The 18,795-nt window shown below is 36.3% G+C and overlaps 1 long non-coding RNA gene across 1 annotated transcript; it reads left to right on the plus strand.

Moving 5' to 3' along the window:
- The first annotated feature begins 10,597 nt into the window (after positions 1–10,597).
- On the plus strand, positions 10,598–14,662 carry LOC113305894. Its single transcript, XR_003338564.1, has 3 exons — positions 10,598–11,801; positions 13,248–13,403; positions 14,518–14,662. It is a non-coding gene; the product is annotated as an uncharacterized LOC113305894 (long non-coding RNA).
- The last annotated feature ends 4,133 nt before the right edge of the window (positions 14,663–18,795 follow it).

An 18,795-nucleotide genomic window follows, 5' to 3' on the forward strand; every position in this document is an offset into this window, starting at 1 on the left:
TTAAAGACATAAATCATCTCTCTGGTAGAAAGGTTGACTTACAACAACTTGTGTAAAAAGGATAAGCTAGTATCTATTGATACTGATTTTTTTTGGATATAATCTCTTTGAAAAATATTGTGTTGCTGTAACACATTAGATGCAAAAATCTTTTTCAAATCTTGTCAGAATTATTTATTTAAGGCTGATATCTAAGTTAGGAATGTGTTAAAGGTATTCCTTGTATTAGTACTCAAAGTGTCAGAGAACTTATACAAAAGAATGAACTCTCAAACCAGATCCCAAGCACAGCTTATGAAAGCCTTGAGTGGAGTGACTTCTAAGGAAAATTTACATCTTGATAATACCTTCAAGAAATCTGGTTGTGAAAACATCGATAATGAAAAGGATGATATGACTCATCTTCTTGTCCAAAACAGTTTGGATGCTAAGGTTGATATTATCAATCTTCGACAAGTCCTCCTCAGTACCATCGAAACTCATCATAGATAGGCAGCATTACTTAGAACTGTTATCCGTAACCAAAGGAAACTGGTTAAACTTGGAATCGGTGATAGGGAGTATGCAAGAAATATTAATCAGAAGGTTAATGCTTTAGCCTGTGAACATAACCAAGGAACTGTGTGCAAAATCCGAGATATCGATCGAGATGCTGTCGATGAAGATCCTGAAAAATTTGAGGAAATTGAGGATGACCTTTGAAAAAATCTTGTCAGTAGGTCACTAAAGAATAAGTTATTTGCTGTATTACTTATTCTAGTATAATAGACATCAATTTTTGATTTCTTTCATTGAATGTATTGGTCTATTATGAATAACACTACTATGAATAAAAAAATATTTGATTAGTAATTTTTCTTGTGGTAGTTTTTGGTTTACATAGCTTGTGCTTAATTGTTTTTATCTTATTGCTATATATGTTTATGGGATGTTTGATTTCAGTTTTACTACCTTAATATTCGATCTCATATATTGTGAACCCTCATGGTTTGGGTGACTTTTTGATTTAGCGAGATTAAGTTCTAGCCCTAGTAGGTAGGATTTATCAAAGGATTGTGAAGGGTTCTAATAGAAACAGTATGTGAAAAAGTCACAATATGTTGAATCGGTTTTTGGTTTAGCATAAAATCATATGTGTTTCAACGGTTTTTAACTTTTGCTTGCAATTGTTAAAACTAGTTTTCAACCTTTCTCTGGTAAAGGTTAAGGTGTGTTGTTATTCTTTTGTTTATGCATAAGGATGACAACGTGGTGATATTTCGATATCAATTCTCCCTGGACGAAGATGCTATCAGATTGTAGAAGTGGATGCGAAATTTGAGGTAACAATCTTATTAGTTAATTTTTTTCCTGTTTATGAAAAGCCTGAGTTTATATTATATATATTTGTTGCTTTTGCTTAAAAAAATTTAGGATCAACTGATATTTATTCCATGATGTTTGTGTGGATGTGTGTTTCAATTGGTTTCTGTTAAGAAAAACTATTGTTATCTTGCTTTATTATGTGGTGTCAATCATTTAGGCTTACAAAATTTCGGTACAATTGATGTGTGTGTGATTCAATTGGTTCCGGTTAAGAAAAACTATTGTTATCTTGCTTTTGTATAGTTTCAATGGTTTAGGCTTACAAAATTACGGTGCAATTGCGGTGCTTTTAATGTCTATGTTGTTTCAATTTCTTCCGGTTGAGGTGAATAATTATGCAAGTTGATTTATGTGGGTTTGTATGAATTATTTATGGCTTAACGAAATAATATGTGTACGGGATGAGTTGTTTAGTCCAATTCGATTCCGGATAAGAAACTAAGTTAATTCTGATCTTAATTTGTCTTATCGAAGTGAGGTTTGGTTATTCAAGTCTAATCGAATGCCTAAACAAGGAAATGCTAGTTAACTAACCTAGTATTTGGTTTGTTTAAAATTGAAAGGTCTAAGTTTATGGATAATTTTAATCTGATGAGAAAAATGGATTTAATCTTTATTTTGGTCTTATCGAATTAAGCAGTTGTTTTTGAACAATCGGTTTAGCAAAGGAACTAATGTGATTATTTGTTTTTGGTTTGCTAAACTAAATGGGAAAAATTGTTTCGGGAAATTGTTTCCTTGGTAACATATAAAAATAAGACTACTTGTAGTTTCAGTTTTGATATTGGTTATCAGAATGTGATTTGTGGAACCCTCGTGCCTAACTTTACAGGTTTGCAAGTCTATTATGAGATTTGTAAGATTCTTTTCGTGTTGTCCTTTATTTGTTCGTTTCTTTGTCATTTTTGTGACAAAAAGGGGGAGAAATATATGGAGTAAACAAGTGATACTGGCATTGATTTTATATTAATTGGTATCACTAAGGAAAAGAACATTGGTACTTGAATGTTTTATCTAACGAAAGAGTGAAAGCACAGACTAAGGGGGAGTAACATGTCATATAGATTGGTATAACAAAGACTTGCGGATTGAATATATACCTATCTTCCTTAGGGAGAGTATTTTCTTTGTTATTATAATGTCAACAATGACATTTTCAAGGATTGAATGTAAGCAGTTTTACTGTGCTGTTGAATCGGGAATCAAGCGGAGTGTAATGAATTCTTGTAATTTTTTTTATCCAAATGATATAAGAGTTTTGTCACTAAAATTAACAAAGAGGGAGATTGTTAGAGCATTGCTCGGTTGAACCCACCAAGCGTTGGTATGTCATGTTTGGTTGTCATATTTTAGTGAATCAAAACTCATGTTAAGGGTCGCTTGATTATGTACTAGATTTAAACTTCATAGAGGTTAGCTTGAAAGCATTAAGATATGAGACATTACAAGTATTGCGAAGTCTTGAATATGTGAAGAAGCAAGGAGCTACAACGACAACAATCATCCTTCCACTTGAGGTTAGTGATATTTGACTTAAACTGTTTCATTCCCTAACGTATCTTTCAAGTCGTGCATATTGCAAACATAACTGCGAAGCATATATGAACTCTAGATAGGCATAGTATTAATGAATACAATATGAGGTTTATTGCTTAACCATTAAACTTTATAGATAAGACATCGCCATAACCATTTAAATGCTATTGTGATTATGTATGGGTATGAGGTGAGGATTTCATCATACAGAACAATGTTTACATGTGTTCTAAAGAAGTAAGTTCATAAACTTGTTTGTGAACTGAAAAGAAATTGCCAGGAGTTTGTTTTTTTTATTCATTGCATATCTTATGAACAACCAATATGTGTGATAGAGTATAACCGCTCACAACTTGTTATGTTCTTGGTAGAACTATTCACAAAGTCATGACTTTTGTATTGGTATAACTTTTATTAGTAAAATCAATCTTAAGTAATCACCTGTGGTATGATCGGATTATGTATGCCTTGGGGAAAGGGAACCGATCCTAGTAATGGAAAGGGAACCGATTCTTGTAATGGAAAGAGAACCGATCCTAGTAAGGAAAAGGGAACCGATCCTTGTAAGGGGTGCAGTACATCAAGGGGAACCGATCCTTGTGTGGGTGCAGCAAGGTTTATAGCAGAAAGGGGAACCGATCCTATGGACATGTGCAAACCATATAAGTTAGATACCATATATATGTGGGGAACCGGTCCTAGTACCTAGTCAACCGAATCTTTGGGAAGCTAGTGTGACTATACGTAATACTCACATGGAGGTAGAACCGAAACTTGTTTTGGTAGAACCGTAAACCCATGATTGTGATTGAATGTTGGTTTGATCAATCACATAGTTCTTGAAAGTCAGATGAACCAATTCTAAATTTGTTTGGAAGTGTGGCAAACCAGTTTTAAGGTTGTAAGTGTGAAAGAAAACTTACAAAGTAAAGATGTCGACAAACTTTGAACACGTGCTGTGAATGTTTATTTCTATAATTGTTCAAAGATATTCCTTAACGTCTAAGGGAAGAGAATCCCAGGATCGAAACATAAGTAAGTTAAGAATATTTTAATTAAGGTTATTAATTTATCTTTGTTGGGAAATTACAAAATTAGTAATGTGCATTTGCTAGTTAGATTTTCCGAGAGATTTCGATTGTATTTTTTGGACAGAGCATTTCCAGGAATTATGAAAACCGAATCTGTGCATTTATGAATATCTTGAGAATATTTTCGGTTTTGGAAATTCCTTGGTGTCCAAACTTCCTTGTCTATAAATGCATGAAGTTTTCCTTTCTAGCAAACTAATCCTTCATAACAATAGACTTCCTGTTTAGTCTTTGTTAATGGTGTAGCTGCCTGTCGAAGAGGAGAGTAATCTAATTAGGTGAAATCTCTTACGACCGCTCGTTTTAAAGTCTTCTTTGGGATTGAGAAGCTCCAGCGCGACCCGTTGGTGGGAAACTAGATAATTGCGGTTTATCTTTGTTTTCGATTGATTTGATTGACTAATGATGGTTGAAATATGATTGCACCTAGTTTTTTTTATTCTTGAGAATCTTCTCTTTTGATATAAGATTCACTTAAACTAGTTCTGAGTTTCGACAGGGATCTTTAGACTGTTGTTAGTTCTAAAGACGATCTTGTGATAATCCATTGTTAACAGACTCCGTTCTGTGCGTGATTGATCACAAGAGATTCAAGTGATTGTGTGCAGGTTTTTATTGAAGATTTAAGAAGATTTTAATACAAAGAAGATATTGAAGATCTGACTTGGGTTTTATAATCTTTGGTATGCACAATACTTGTTTGGGTAAAAGAGCAATTAATAATCGGTTTATCCTTGTGGTAGATTGGATCTATTAAGTGAGTAGATCGGTATCAACACGGTTCTTCAAATTAAAGGTGTTGTTGGGTTAATCTTAATCGATTACCTTTGGGTAATTGAACATAAGATAGATCTAGACCCGACGAAGGAGTTTATGTTGAGATAAACAGAAGAGCCGTTGTCCGACTCATATCACTTGGTTGAATAGAGTTGATATCAAAAAGATTTCTTGTTATTTACTGTTTGGAATATGAACCAAAGGGATTGTTCCAAGTACGTGACTTATTCATAAGTCGGAGGCGTGGGAATACATACGGAACTAGGTGAACTATAGGGTTAGTTACTTTGTCTCAATTATACGAAGTTAAGTGTAATTTTGTGTAGCGGCTTAATATTGAGAGTATTCAATTACGGACTAGGTCCTGGGGTTTTTCTGCGTTTGCGGTTTCCTCGTTAACAAAATCTTGCTGTGTCATTTTCTTTTATTTTCCGCATTATAATTGGTTTATTATAATTAAAGTAACACAAACGTTAATTCCTATTTACTTGATAAGCAATCCTATTGTGTTTGGTTAAGTCCGAACCTTTATATCAAGTAAATGTACTTCGTTGTTGTATTGTCTCGATCTCGTATCCATAGACGATCACACGAAGTGTGAACCGATTAGTTGTATTGTCTCGATTCAGTCCATAGACAATCACTTTCGGAGAAAGGACTTATAGGTAGGAAAAGTATTAGCTTGAGGTATATTTGGGTACCCTCTCCTTTTCATATATATCTTCTCCCAACCATTTTTTTTGTTCAAGTGGAACGTCATCTCCCACACCGAAAGATATTCCAAGTAGGAAATACGATTCTAATGGTGTTATTCCTGTAAAACATTAAAATTGTTAATTTCATACGCATTTTCGTATTAATTACAAAATATTTGACATACCTATTTCGAAGTTTGTAAAGTTAAACGTGTGTGAGTACATCACCGACGCTCCACCAATCAAACACCAATTTGGGATGATGTTTCTTCCATCAATATGGTACAAAGTAATCCAAGGAAATTTATCGACAATTTGTTTAGCACCAGGAGGTGGCTCTGCATAAACTTTACTAATTTTGTAACAACCACTTCTTGGTTTTTGAGCATCCTATCTCACTCAACTTTTATAGACATATGACCTTGAGCTTTAGCTAATTCTCGATCGGAAAATAAATTGAGATTTTTCTCTCCATCAGAGCCTGATTGTGTTCCCCGCTTAGGTTGACTAGGTCTATTTAGAGGTATTTTTTTCCTATTTTTTTGTCGCCTAATATCTCGAAATTGAGCTATTAGTATTGAAAAATCTAGAGAAGTTGATTAAATCAAAAGAGACAGTAGAGAAAAACTCGAAAAAAAAAGAATGAATTTTGCCGTGAGTTAAGAAGTTAAATGAGTATGGCATTTACAGGTGTTGAAAATGTGACCATTTTTGTTTGGCGGCTGGATACAACCCTTGTCGGCTCAACCTGGGATGGTCGTTGCATTCCTTGCGGTATTCTCCACTGCCCAAAACTGGGTTTGCCCGTCCACCTGATTTATCTTTATTTTTTTTTTTATATAAAAACTTAGGCCTTTAAAGAAAGACACTAAGACTGGTACACAATATTGACAAAGGTTGGACTCACCACCCTGTCCTTGTTGTTCTTACAAGATAGAGCTAAATTAAAGGTATCCATATTTTGAAGACGATGGATAATAGTAAGTTTTAATAAGACAAAAGTAACTGGAGTGATTTCCAGGTCATGTTGGTGAGTATTACTTTCATGACATCTGAGGTGAAATCTTCCTTCGACAGCTGCATGGTACAAAAGCTTGAAACGATTGAGGACTTCCATTGATTCAAAAAATATTTCTATGTTTGTGCTCTGCATTTATTTGGCCCATTGGAAAGCTAGGTATACTCCTCCTATTTCTCCCCAAGCTCCACAGTATCCTGGATATCCTCTGGTTCCAATGTTGTTTCCTGCAAAATCCACCATAGTCAGTGCAGTATAGTAGAGTAAATTCTCAGGATCTTGAAGCGTACAGATCCTGATGGTTTTCCCATAAGTGGTTGTCTTATTCAGTTCCTGATCATAAGCAGTATCATTGTGATGCATATTTGCATCAGTTTCCTCAGGTAAAAGAGGGAAGTCATTCATAATATGCTCTTGCATGTTATGAATCCTATCATGATTGCAAAGGTGTTGCTTTATGCGCATTGAGGTAAAAGCCGCATTTGTCTTGATTTGTTTGAAAATCAAATCACATCTGGCTTTCCAGATATACCAGCAAGTAGTGGCATAAATCTGACAATTTTGATTGATTTCCCCAGTCTGAATCCAGGAGTTCAACCAATCAATGAAGATAGTGGTATCGTCAAACTGAGAATTATGAGAGCCAAGAATTTCTTGCCAAACTAGAGTTGCAGCAGGGCAGTTTAGAAACATATGTGACATAGTTTCTTGTTCCCCACTGTTGCAAACAGTGCATAGAGGATCAATATATGTAGAATGCTAGTTGTTTTAGCATTAGTGGGGAGGATCCCATGAGCACACTTCTATATGAAGATTCATATTACTGGTGCCACATCAATATTCCATATTGCCTCCCAATTACCATTTTGAGTTTCATTGCTATATAAATTGCCAACCTTTGCCTTGTATAAGGCTTTGATAGAGAAGTTTCCTGTATCATTTAGCTGCCATAATATCCTATCTTCTTCAGTTGGATAAGTATGTAGAGTAAGAATGTCTTGAGCAATATTGTTGCTGAAGTATTCTTGCGCTAAGTTTTCATTCCAAGTACCTTCTGGCAGAAGAAGTGATTCTAGGTACTCAAAGTTTTGAGGGCAATGTTGGGGCTTAGTGAGTCTTGTAGTTGTTCCCGGGATCCAGATGTCTTCCCAAATTTTGATCTTTCTCCCATTGCCAATTCTCCAGATACAGTGCTGTTGAATGTTGCTGACGCCTTCTAGAATTCCTTTCCATATCCAGGAGTCTCCATCTTTTGAGTGTATGTCCATGTTGAGAACATTTCTGCCAAGTAAATATTTTGCATCCATGAGTTTGTACCATAGAGAGTCTTTATCTTGCTCCAGTCTCCAACCTATTTTAGTGATCATTGAATTGTTAAATAGTTCCATATTCATGAAGCCTAAGCCCCCCAGCTCTTTAGGTTTACAAACTACAGTCCAAGCTTTTGGATGACAGCTAGTAGGATGTTCTATGTTTCCCCCCCCAGAAGAAGTCTCTTTGAAGATTGTTGATGTCTTTGCAGGTCTTCTTGGGGATCCTGAAACAATTCATCTGGTAGATACAAGCAGAAGATGTTACTGATTTTATGAGAACTTCCCTTCCTGCAGGGTTCAGAGGTATATTTTTCCAGCTAGATAGTCTTGTTTTCAGCTTTTCAACTCCAGGTTTGAAGGAGTTAATTTTTCTTCTATGAGTGAAAAGAGGGGAGCCCAGATATTTGTCATCTAATTGAAGAATTTGGACTCCCAGGGAGTTACCGATTTGAGGAACGAGGTTAGGATCTGTGTTCTTACTGAAAAATACTCCAGATTTGTTGAAATTTATGAGCTTCCAAAGCTCTGGAGAATCTTCATTATTTTTTGAGCTTCTGTCAAGTTGGATTTACAGAAAATCATGCAGTCATCAGCAAATAACAGATGGTTGATAGATGGTGCTGCTTTGCATATCCTTATTCCAGTTATGATGCCCAACTCTTCAGCATGTATGAGAGTTCTTGAGAGGGATTCCATGCAAAAGAAAAAGAGGTAGGGAGAAAGAGTATCCCCTTGTCTTAAGCCTCTGGAAGGTTTGAAAAACTTATCAGGAGAGCCATTGACCAGAACAACAGATGTGGATGTTGAAATGCACTGTAAGATTTTGTTGCACCAATTGTCATTGAAACCTATCTTCTTCATGATGGCTATTAGGAATGTCCAATCTACTATGTCAAAAGCTTTGGCCATATCAATTTTTATGCCCATAGTTCCTGAGTTTCCTTTTTTTCCCTCTGTTGGATCTCATATTGTGTATGATCTCATGAACTATAACAATGTTGTCTGATATTTGTCTGCCAGGAATGAAAGAAGATTGATAAGGAGATGTAATATTGTTAAGGTAAGGTTCATCCTCTGAGCTATGAGTTTGGATATGATTTTATAGGTAGTATTGCAGAGGCTAATGGGTCTAAAGTGACTTGGGGATGTTGGGTTTTCAATTTTTGGGATAAGGGATATGAAGGTTGAGTTCATTTCTTTGAGAAGATGACCAGAGGTGAAAAATGTTGAACCATTTTAACTATGTCATTTCCTATTAATTCCCAGTTGGTTTTGAAGAAGTTTGGTGGAAATCCATCAGGACCAGGATCTTTGTCACTGGCCATGCTAAACAGAATTGATTTGATTTCATTGGGTTCATGGTTTCTGTTGAGCATGGTGTTGTAAGTAGAGGTTATGGTTGTGGGGATTAAGTTGATGATTTCTAGAGAGATGGTGATGGTTTCAGCAAATGCCATTCTTGAGAAGTGAGTAGTAAAACAGTCTTTAACTTCTTGGTATTCAGAAAGCCAGATTCCTTCTTCATTCTGTATTGTATCAATCTTATTTCTTCTTGTTCTGCTCTTGGTGGCTCTGTGGAAATAATGTGTGTTTTGATCTCCCAGTTTTATCAGTTGGTCTCTACTTTCTGTTTTCCAGAATTCTTCTTCTATATCCTGCCAATTCTTGAGGTGTTTCCTTGCATCAGCTAGTGCATGTCCTCTATCTTCTTTGAAATAATTTTTGTGAAGCCAAGTTAGATATTGCTTGCATTCTTCAATATTGGTTTTGATGTTGCCATAAATTTCCTTGTTCCAGACTCTGATATGAAGCTTTATGTCTTTGAGTTTTCTGGCAATTGAGAAAACAATGGATCCAGGGATAGATTTACTCCAACATTCAGCTATTATTTTCAAGCATTCCTCATGCTCCAACCAAGGACCAAATAATTTGAATGGTATCTTTCCATTCTTCCAATGAGGATTATAATTTAGAAATATGGGATGATGATCAGACCCAATATCTAGCATATTGGATATAGTGGTGTTTGGATAAAGGATTAGCCAATCATCAGTTGCAAATCCTCTATCTAATCTTTGTTCAGTGAGAGCATGTCCCCTCCTTTTGTTTGACCAAGTGAATGGGCAACCAGTAAAACCAATATCAACAAAATCAAGTTCAAGAATCTTTTTGTTAAAAAGATAAGCTTCATTATTATCCAAAGGGTGTGTACTAAACTTTTCAGAGTCATGAAGGATAAAATTGAAGTCACCCATTACCATCCAAGGCAAAGTATTGGTACTAGCAGTTTTATCTATCACTTTCCAGGAGCTCAGTTTGGAAGTGGAGTCATAGGGGCTACCATAATAGCCTGTGAAAATCCAGGATGGGCTATTGACAGGTTTGATTACAACATTGATATTGTTCATAGAGTAATCCTTAATTTCTAAAGAAATGTTATTTTTCTAAATCAATGCTAAACCACCAGCATTGCCACTTGCCCTTCCTGGGTTCACAGACCAGTAGTTGTTGACACCAATATCAAGCATTGTTTTCTTAAATTTATCATGCTTTTGTTTTGTTTCAGAGAGGAAAATAATATCCGGATTCAACTTGTTAATCATATCATTAAGATATCTTTTTGCATCCCTAATTTCCAGACCTTGGTAGTTCCATGCCGAGGTAAAAAATTGCCATAAGTAGGAAACATTGGGATACTTTGAAGTTGACCTTCTAGAGATAAAATAAATGAAAAACAAAATGGATGAGATATTTAATCAGATAGTATCTAACTGAAAGGAGATAAGAAAACATTACCATATTTCCAGTGGGAGAGCCATCCATAGTACCATTAGCCACAGGAGAAGGAGTGTTTCCTAACTGTTCACAGTAATCATCATGGAAATCTTTGAGTCTCTTGAAGTTGGCTTGCTCCAAGAAGTTAGGAATTTGATTGTCTCCATGATAGAGGGGTTTCTTTCTTTTAGTATCATCAGAGTTGGATATGTTCTGGGAGTTTTCATTAAGACTTTTAAAATCATGAGCTTTCTTCTTAGCTTTCCAAGCTGCTTTCTTCTTTTTAGATGCTTCAGCATTCATAATAGCTTTGATCTGTTCCAGAGTGGGAAGCACATTAAAGAGGAACTTCTGTGGAGCAGAAGAGACTGGGAAGATCTGTTCAGCAGCAGCAATGTTTGCAGCAGCAGCCTCAGGGTCCTCTCTTGCCTCAGTACTCTTGCTTAGTGGTTTCTGGCAGCAGTTTTCATTTTTGGAAGTTTTTTCTTGTAGCTATCTTCAAGCTTTTTTGGCATAATTAATTTTTTGTTTTTAAACTGGCAAGCTGGGACATCGGGGTGGGGAAAGAAGAGTTATCTGAGGATGGAGACTAGCTCCAAAAGTGATATTGTTGTTGGAAGTTGAGGCAATGTTTGCTATAGCCTTTTCAAGTTCTAATTTCTTAGGTGCCTTCATTTTTTTTGCCTCAAATTCATTTTTGCCCCAAGTTCTAATGTTTGCTATAGCCTTTTCAAGTTCTAATTTCTTATCCACCTGATTTATCAAATTAGCTTATTTGGTGCATCCCACTGAGCTGCTCTCCTTGAAGTACACCCCCAATCTATGTTTTCGTTGATGGCTCGAACTTTACGAAAAACTTGTAAACCCTGATCATGCCCAACAACTCTTTGGAAACCCTAATTCTGAAACCTCTAATTATCAGCAAAAATTAAATAATTCTGAATCTCTAAGAAGAAACCAATTTGTTAGTCTCATTCTCTCACGATTTCATCCTCAATTAAACAACGGTAAAACCATTAAAATTCATCCAATGCTTGGAATCTGTTTGATGAATGTGCGAAAAAGGGTGTGCAATTACATTATAGGTGATACTGGTAATAATTGGTGGGGTATTGCAAGGAGGGTAAATTGAGTGAAGGAATGGATTTATTTGAAGATTGTGCTTCTGATGTTGTGACATACTGCACACATTTGACAGGCTATGTGATGGTTGCATTGGAAAGCAGAAGAGGTAATGTTCCATTGACTAATTTATGGTTTACATTTTGTTCACTTACTACCCAAACATGTTTTTTGTGCACTAAATGAAGACTGTGGGTAAAAAGACCACGAGAATGACATCACAGTGCCTTTATTCGAGTCTTAAGTCATCACTTGTTTACTACAGTCCAAAATATTAGCAAGCTATCTTCCATTACTGTTAGCACTTAATATCACCACCTTTTACATTTACCAGCTATCAGATGTATCGTCGTTAATTGTAAGAATTCTAAAAAATACACGGTAAGATTGATATCTCTTGAACAGAAAAATTCTCTGTCACCTATATGGATCTTCTGCAAATAGCAAGAAAATCTATCCGACATTAAGTGATCATGCTTTCCTGCATGTAAATAGCAGAGAAACATCTGATGATTGAGAAATATATTTAAACAACTTAAAGTAACTATTGTATGGGCAAATGGCGGGGTAATTCTCCCTTGGCAGACAGACAGAGAAATAGTATGCTAGGTAGCACTGTTGGACTGTTCTCTCTGTCAAGGGAGTATTGCACTGTCATTGATTAACCGCACATTGTATCTTCACGCTGTCCTTCACTGTTTATCATGCTAATGTAACAGGCATACACCGCCCTAAAACTACGTAATTTGTGCTTTATATTTTGATATACTGTGAAGTAGAGTAGCTAAACATCTTAAATTAACTGGTTGTATGGGCGAATGGCGGGGCAATTCTCCCTTGGCAGACAGAAAGAGATTGTAGAGCACCAAGTAGCAGTGTTTGATTGTTCTCTCTGCCAAGGGAGGGTTGCACTGTCATTCATCAACCCCACATTGCATTTGCTCACTGTCCTTCGTTGTTGATCATGCCAATGTAACATGTTTACTTCCCCTTTTATACTATGTGATTAGTGCTCTGAATTCGGATGAAGTAAAGTAGCATATGCTATGAGCACTTCCTTCTATTATACGAAGTTTATCCTGGTTCACTTTTGCAGTTGGTCATGCATATGCACCTCGTATTTCACAGATGCATGCAGTTAATATCAAATACCATTAATGAAGCCTTACAATTGTATCTGGCAAAGTAGCAAGATGAGTCTGTTGAAAAATGAAAATAAATCTAGTGTCAGGTATTCTCCCTAAGTGTGTCATATAAAATATGTGATTATCAGGATATGTAATTAGCAAACAGGCAATACTAGCTCATGTTATGTATATTTATGTATTTATTTGTTTTCTTTAGCTTGTTCTCTTGTTATTGTTAGAATACGTGTTAACAGACCACTCATAATCTTTATGCGGCATGATATTCCTTTTTCCTTTCATAGGAAAAATGTGTAAAGGTAAAAAAACGAATGATCCGTACAACTAAGCAAAGGGAAAATGACCATAAAATACGACCCTGAGCTTCAATATAAGGAGCCGCGCATTCCTAAATATCCATGAATTGACAGGTGAAATAGATCTACAGCTGAAAGAAAAAGTTGGAATGGATGTATGGCGAATATAAAAGAAGATGCTCCAGGACCTTCATGTTTAACAGTACATTTTGTACCATAGGCTTTGTTTCCTTCAGTCAGAGAATGAAAGAACAGTTGTACAACTGGAAGGTATCATATTCTGAACTTGATTTGGCGGCTTGTGAGGAGATTAAAGTATCTATTGTTTAGTTAAATTGTCAGTGTTGAATGGTGGGATAGTAATACCAATTTACTTACCAACAGAAAAAAAAATGCTGCAGTAGACAAAAACATAATCAGGGTATGCTGTATCAACTGTGCATTATTTAGAGAGTAAGAGTAATGGTGGGGTATCTTTCTTCGTTAAATAGGAACATCTTTAATTGTTCTGTGTCAGATAAAGGTTCTTTAATCTACAGTGATATAATTCTCTTTGAACTGGAATAGTATGAGCATTTCTGTCCAGCCTCTGATTTTGTAAAATGGCTAGTACAAAGGATATATCTAAAAAATAATTTTTTAGTAAACTAATTTTTATTTATTTTGCACACTTGTATTGAAGTGTTATAAGTGTAAATTTCAAGAGGTAATGCCTAATAAGGAGATGCCATCTGCACACAATTGAATAGGCGTGGATATAATCTGAGTCGGTCCGTTGGTCCGGATTTATTTATTTATCAGTAATACTGCCTGTATTTGAAGAGATTATGACCAATTTAGCAGGTTTCATTAGAATCTATATCTCAATTGCAAATTTTTGATTTCATTTTTAAGTTATATCTTCGATTTGAAATTCTTTAGAAAATAGGTATCTAGGAGGAACTCAATTTTTGTTTTCCTTTGTCTGTTTAATTCTAGATTGCTGTGGCATTTTTGGTGTGTTGATGTGATATCTGTCTCCATTTTTTCATTATGCTAGAGATTACAATCTGAAGTCCGGTAAACTTGCTATTGATATCAAGTCTTAAGGTTATGTACTTGTAATTCAATATTCCACAAGCCTTGGCAAGTGTGAATATTTGTGTCGCCTTAAACTGATAGCCACTGTTAGACATTTCTTCAAGATAAATTAGTGCAATACTGCAAATCTTATGTCTCAATACATCACATTTTGCTGTTGGTGAATGACATTGGAGTAGAGCCTGTGGAAGCGTCCACCTTTTTAGATTGCTGATGCAGTTAATATCGTTCTTATTTCAGTATATTTTTGTTACACGAGTTAGTGTCCCCAAAATAAATGCTCTTTCATTGTCTCAATTTACAGAACGTGTTACATGGAGGATGGTGGGAGCGCCAGTTCTTGGGTGAACATGGGTAGGATCCGAAGGTTAAGCTTCGTTAGCATGTTCATACTATTTTATTGTTGTTTGAACCTGCATTGGTTTTTCAAAGGTTGAATCATTGTCTCAGATCTGGTTAGTTGTTACATTCGCATTGCTGGACTCTTTAGTAATAGTTGGTGATTTGGGAACCTTATTCCTTATACGCCAGCACCATTTTCATGCACTGTCTATCAGCTATAAGATTACATGAAGTATAAATATTGTGGAGAAAACGAAAAGATACATCTGCTAACTGCTGGATAGACAGAAATCCTCTTCACCTGTGTGGATGTTTTGCAGATAGTAATCATCGTCTTCTCCGCGGCACTATTTTATGAGCTTCACCTGCACATTAATATTAAAGTGATACACCATTATCTTATCCTTCCACTGGTCGGTATATCTAGTTCATCAACTTAAACTGATTGTATGGGCAAGTGGCGGGGCAATTCTCCCTTGGCAGACAGAAAATTATAATAGTGTAGTTCATGAAACACTGTATTAATGTTCTCTCTGCCAAGGGAAGATTGCACTATCATCGATCAACCCCACATTGCATGGTATCCTATGCGGTCACACCATTGTAACATGTCTACTTCAGCTGTGAGACTAGGTGGTTTGCACTTTGATTCTTTTCCTTCTTCTGTCTCCTATGCTTATTTATCTTGATCTATAGTCTGGTTAATTTAACTGATTGGATGAGCGAATGGCGGGGCAATTCTCTCTTGGCAGCCAGAAAGTTACAAGTGTATTTTCATGAAACACTATGTACTGTTGTCCCTCCTGCCAAGGAAGGATTGCACTGTCATTCACCAAACCCACATAGCACACATTATCCTATGCAACTGGTCATACCATTTGTAACACGGGTACTCCAGCTTCCACAGTAGTTTTGATTTTTATACATCAATTGACTTTGATTCTTAACCATCTGTTGATTGATTGCTCTGATTATCTAACTGATTGTGTGAGCGAATAGCAGGGCAATTCTCCCTTGGCGGCCAGAAAAATAATAGTGCACGTTCTCTCTGCCAAGGGAAGATTGCACTGTCATTCATTAACCCCACATTGCATGTTGTACTCTGGAACTGATCATGCTATTAAAACATGCATACTTCAGCTTTTATACTTGGTGGTTTCTGCTCTAAGTTTGGATATACTGTGAGGTACAGTAGCATATGCCATGAAAATTCCTTTTTTATCTAGTTTATTCTTTTCACTTTTCTGTCTGGTTATACAGTCTTTATCTATGGTCCTCTATTACTCAACAAAGAGATGTAGTTTGTGGTTAAAACTTCATGATATAGGTAGAACATGCAAGGGCCAAATGAACAAACAAATGCGACCCGAGTTTCAGCATAAGGTCCTGCTTGTCCATGATTTGACAGGTAGAAACATAAGGCAGAGATGAAAAGAAAATCTTGAATGTGTAGATGGTATATTTGAAGAGAGAAGATGCTGCAGGATCTTCTGTTTCTAAAAATAAAATGCATTCGATCATATATTTTCTCTTGCCAGGCTCTGATTAGTGGCCTGCATGGAGAATAACGTGTTGAAATTGTGTCCTGACAATAGACAGAGGCTTACTTTCTCCTTAGAACTAAAGGTGCCACTAGAAACTAAAAAGCAGAGTGTATCGAGTCTGTTGACTACGGTCTCTTTAGCGAGGGACATAAATGGGGTTTCTTTCTTGTTTTTAGAAAAGGATTATTCTTCATTTACCTCTGTGTCGCTAGTGTAGCTTCTCAAAGTCGTATTCATGTTGCTTGAGACAATGTTGTATTTTCCCTCTTCACCTGTTGGTTTTGGACAAGCACGGTACTCTTTCTTCTTGGAACCGTTTGCAAGAAAGGGTTTTTTCTTAGATTTATTCCCACACTCAGTTAGATTATTTACATGTAGTCAGATCTATGCTTTCGTCCCGCTCTATGATTATATACAAGTATATGTGTGTACGTAACTTTTTGTTGCAATACCTTCACCTGCAGGTTAGAATATATAGGAAGAAACATGCACATTAATTATTTTTTTTGGGGCGTGAACTTCGCCACATATTATTTGAATACACCAAGAAATTTTTAAGCTTTTTATGAAGTTCTAATTTATATTTATTTTTATGTTGTACTAAGTTCTGCAATGTGGATGATATTCTTTTACAAGCTTCAGCTGCTATAAAAAGGAGTGAGATTGACCTTGGCCGTTCGGGTTTGACCAAGGCGATTTTAGGTTTTGGCGATTTTTTTCTTCTTGTGCTTCGGATCTCATGGTACCGCCGTCTGGTGGTGTCGTAAGATCTTCCATTCCGTTCTCTAACCCTCTTTCACCTCCTCCCATGGTGACTGAGGGTCAATTTCAGGGAGATAATTCGTTTCAGTCTGCTAAGAAGAATTTTATGGAGACTTTTCCTCCACTTGTGGGTTCTTGTTCGTCTTCTCACAGTCCTCCTTCTGGTTCTCTAGGGGGTGGAAATACCTCTTGGGCAGGTATGGTCTCAAAAGATCTAAGGAATCTTGAGATGAAAAGTGACGATTTGAAGTACCGAGCTCCTCAATTGTTCAATGGTAAGAAAGCCTCTGTTGCCTCTTTAGCTGATTTTGAGGATGATATTAGGCTGTATGAGAAATTGATTGTTCGGGCTTTTGTGGGTCGTCGTTTACCTTTTCATTTTGCTAAGAAAAGTTTACTTAGGCTTTGGAAACTCAAAGGAGAGGTGAATATGACATTACATAGTGATGCCTCTTTTGTGTTTGATTTTAGTAATGATGAAGATAGACAAAGAGTGTTAGAAATTGGTCATGTGTATATTGCTAGCAGGCTCTTTATGATTCGACCATGGTCTCCAATGGTTGAACAGATGGCATAAGATCTTAAAACTATACATGTTTGGTTCACTCTTAAGAAGATTCCTATGTTTATGTGGAACCAGAAGGGGATTGGGATTATTGCTAGTTATCTTGGAATTCCTTTGATGACTGATAAGAAAACCTTGGAGAGATCTAGAATGAACTTTGCTAGGGTGTGTGTGGAGATTGATACAAGTTGTGATTTCCCTAATGAGATTCCAGTGGTAATTGATGGCAAGGAGGCTTTTAAGATACCTGTGGAATGTTCTTGGAAACCACCAAGATGTCTTGGATGCAAGACTTTTGGACACACTGATGCTACTTGTCCACTTAAACAACCAATACCAGTTGAAATGCAAAAGGTGCAAACTACCTATCCACCTCAAAAATCTGTTTGGGTGGTTAAGAACACAAATAAAACACAAGATTCAACTCCAGCTACTGTTTTGGAAGCAATTCCTGAAGATGTTATGGAAGTTCAGAATGTAACTGGTGCTGATAATGTGGCTAGAGAGGGAGATGTAGAAGAGAAGAGAATGCATGATGCAGCAGAAGAGCAGAGAATGCAGGATGCTGGTAAGAGGAAAGTTGATGATAGCAGATTGCTCAATGAGACTTGTTCTCAGCCTCTTAATGCAGTGGATAATGATATGGAACAAATACCTACCAGGAATTCCTTTGATGTATTGAGGGAAGTCACCATGGCAATTATTGAAGTTACTAATACTGATAGTTCTGTTAAAGTTAATACTTCAGCTGCTAAAAATTTAGATCCCAATCTGGAAATAAGGACCACCAACAAGTTTCTTCTTCTGCTGGTGGTAGTGGTGCTAAAGGTTATATTCCCAAAAAGAATTATATGGTTAGAAGTGTGCACCAAATGGGGACAAATTTGAAGAAATCTGCTAGAGGTAAGATATCTAAACCTCTAGTCTCTAATGATGTTTAATCTTGGAGGATGGAACATAAGAGGGTTGAATGACCCTCTTAAACAAGTAGAAGTTAGGAATTTCATTAGAATAAACAACTTGTCTATTGTGGGCATTGTTGAGACTCATGTGCAGAGTCAAAATAAAGATAGAATAAGAAGGGCCATTAGGCCTGATTGGCAGTTCATTGACAATAACTCTAATAATGATTCTGGTAGAATTTGGGTTAGGTGGAACCCTGCAGAAGTGTCAGTCTCTACTCTTTATGCTTCAGATCAGGTGATTTTTGTTAATATTGTTACAAGCAGAGGTCTTCAATTTGTGGTGGGGTTTGTTTATGGCAGTAATGACCCACAAGTTAGGCAGCTTTTGTGGGATGATATACTGAATTTTTCTTCTACAAATTCTCATCCTCTCCTTATTGTGGGCGACTTTAATTCTATTCTTT

Source organism: Papaver somniferum, chromosome 8 (genome assembly GCF_003573695.1).
Source record: "Papaver somniferum cultivar HN1 chromosome 8, ASM357369v1, whole genome shotgun sequence".
Lineage (NCBI taxonomy): Eukaryota > Viridiplantae > Streptophyta > Magnoliopsida > Ranunculales > Papaveraceae > Papaver > Papaver somniferum.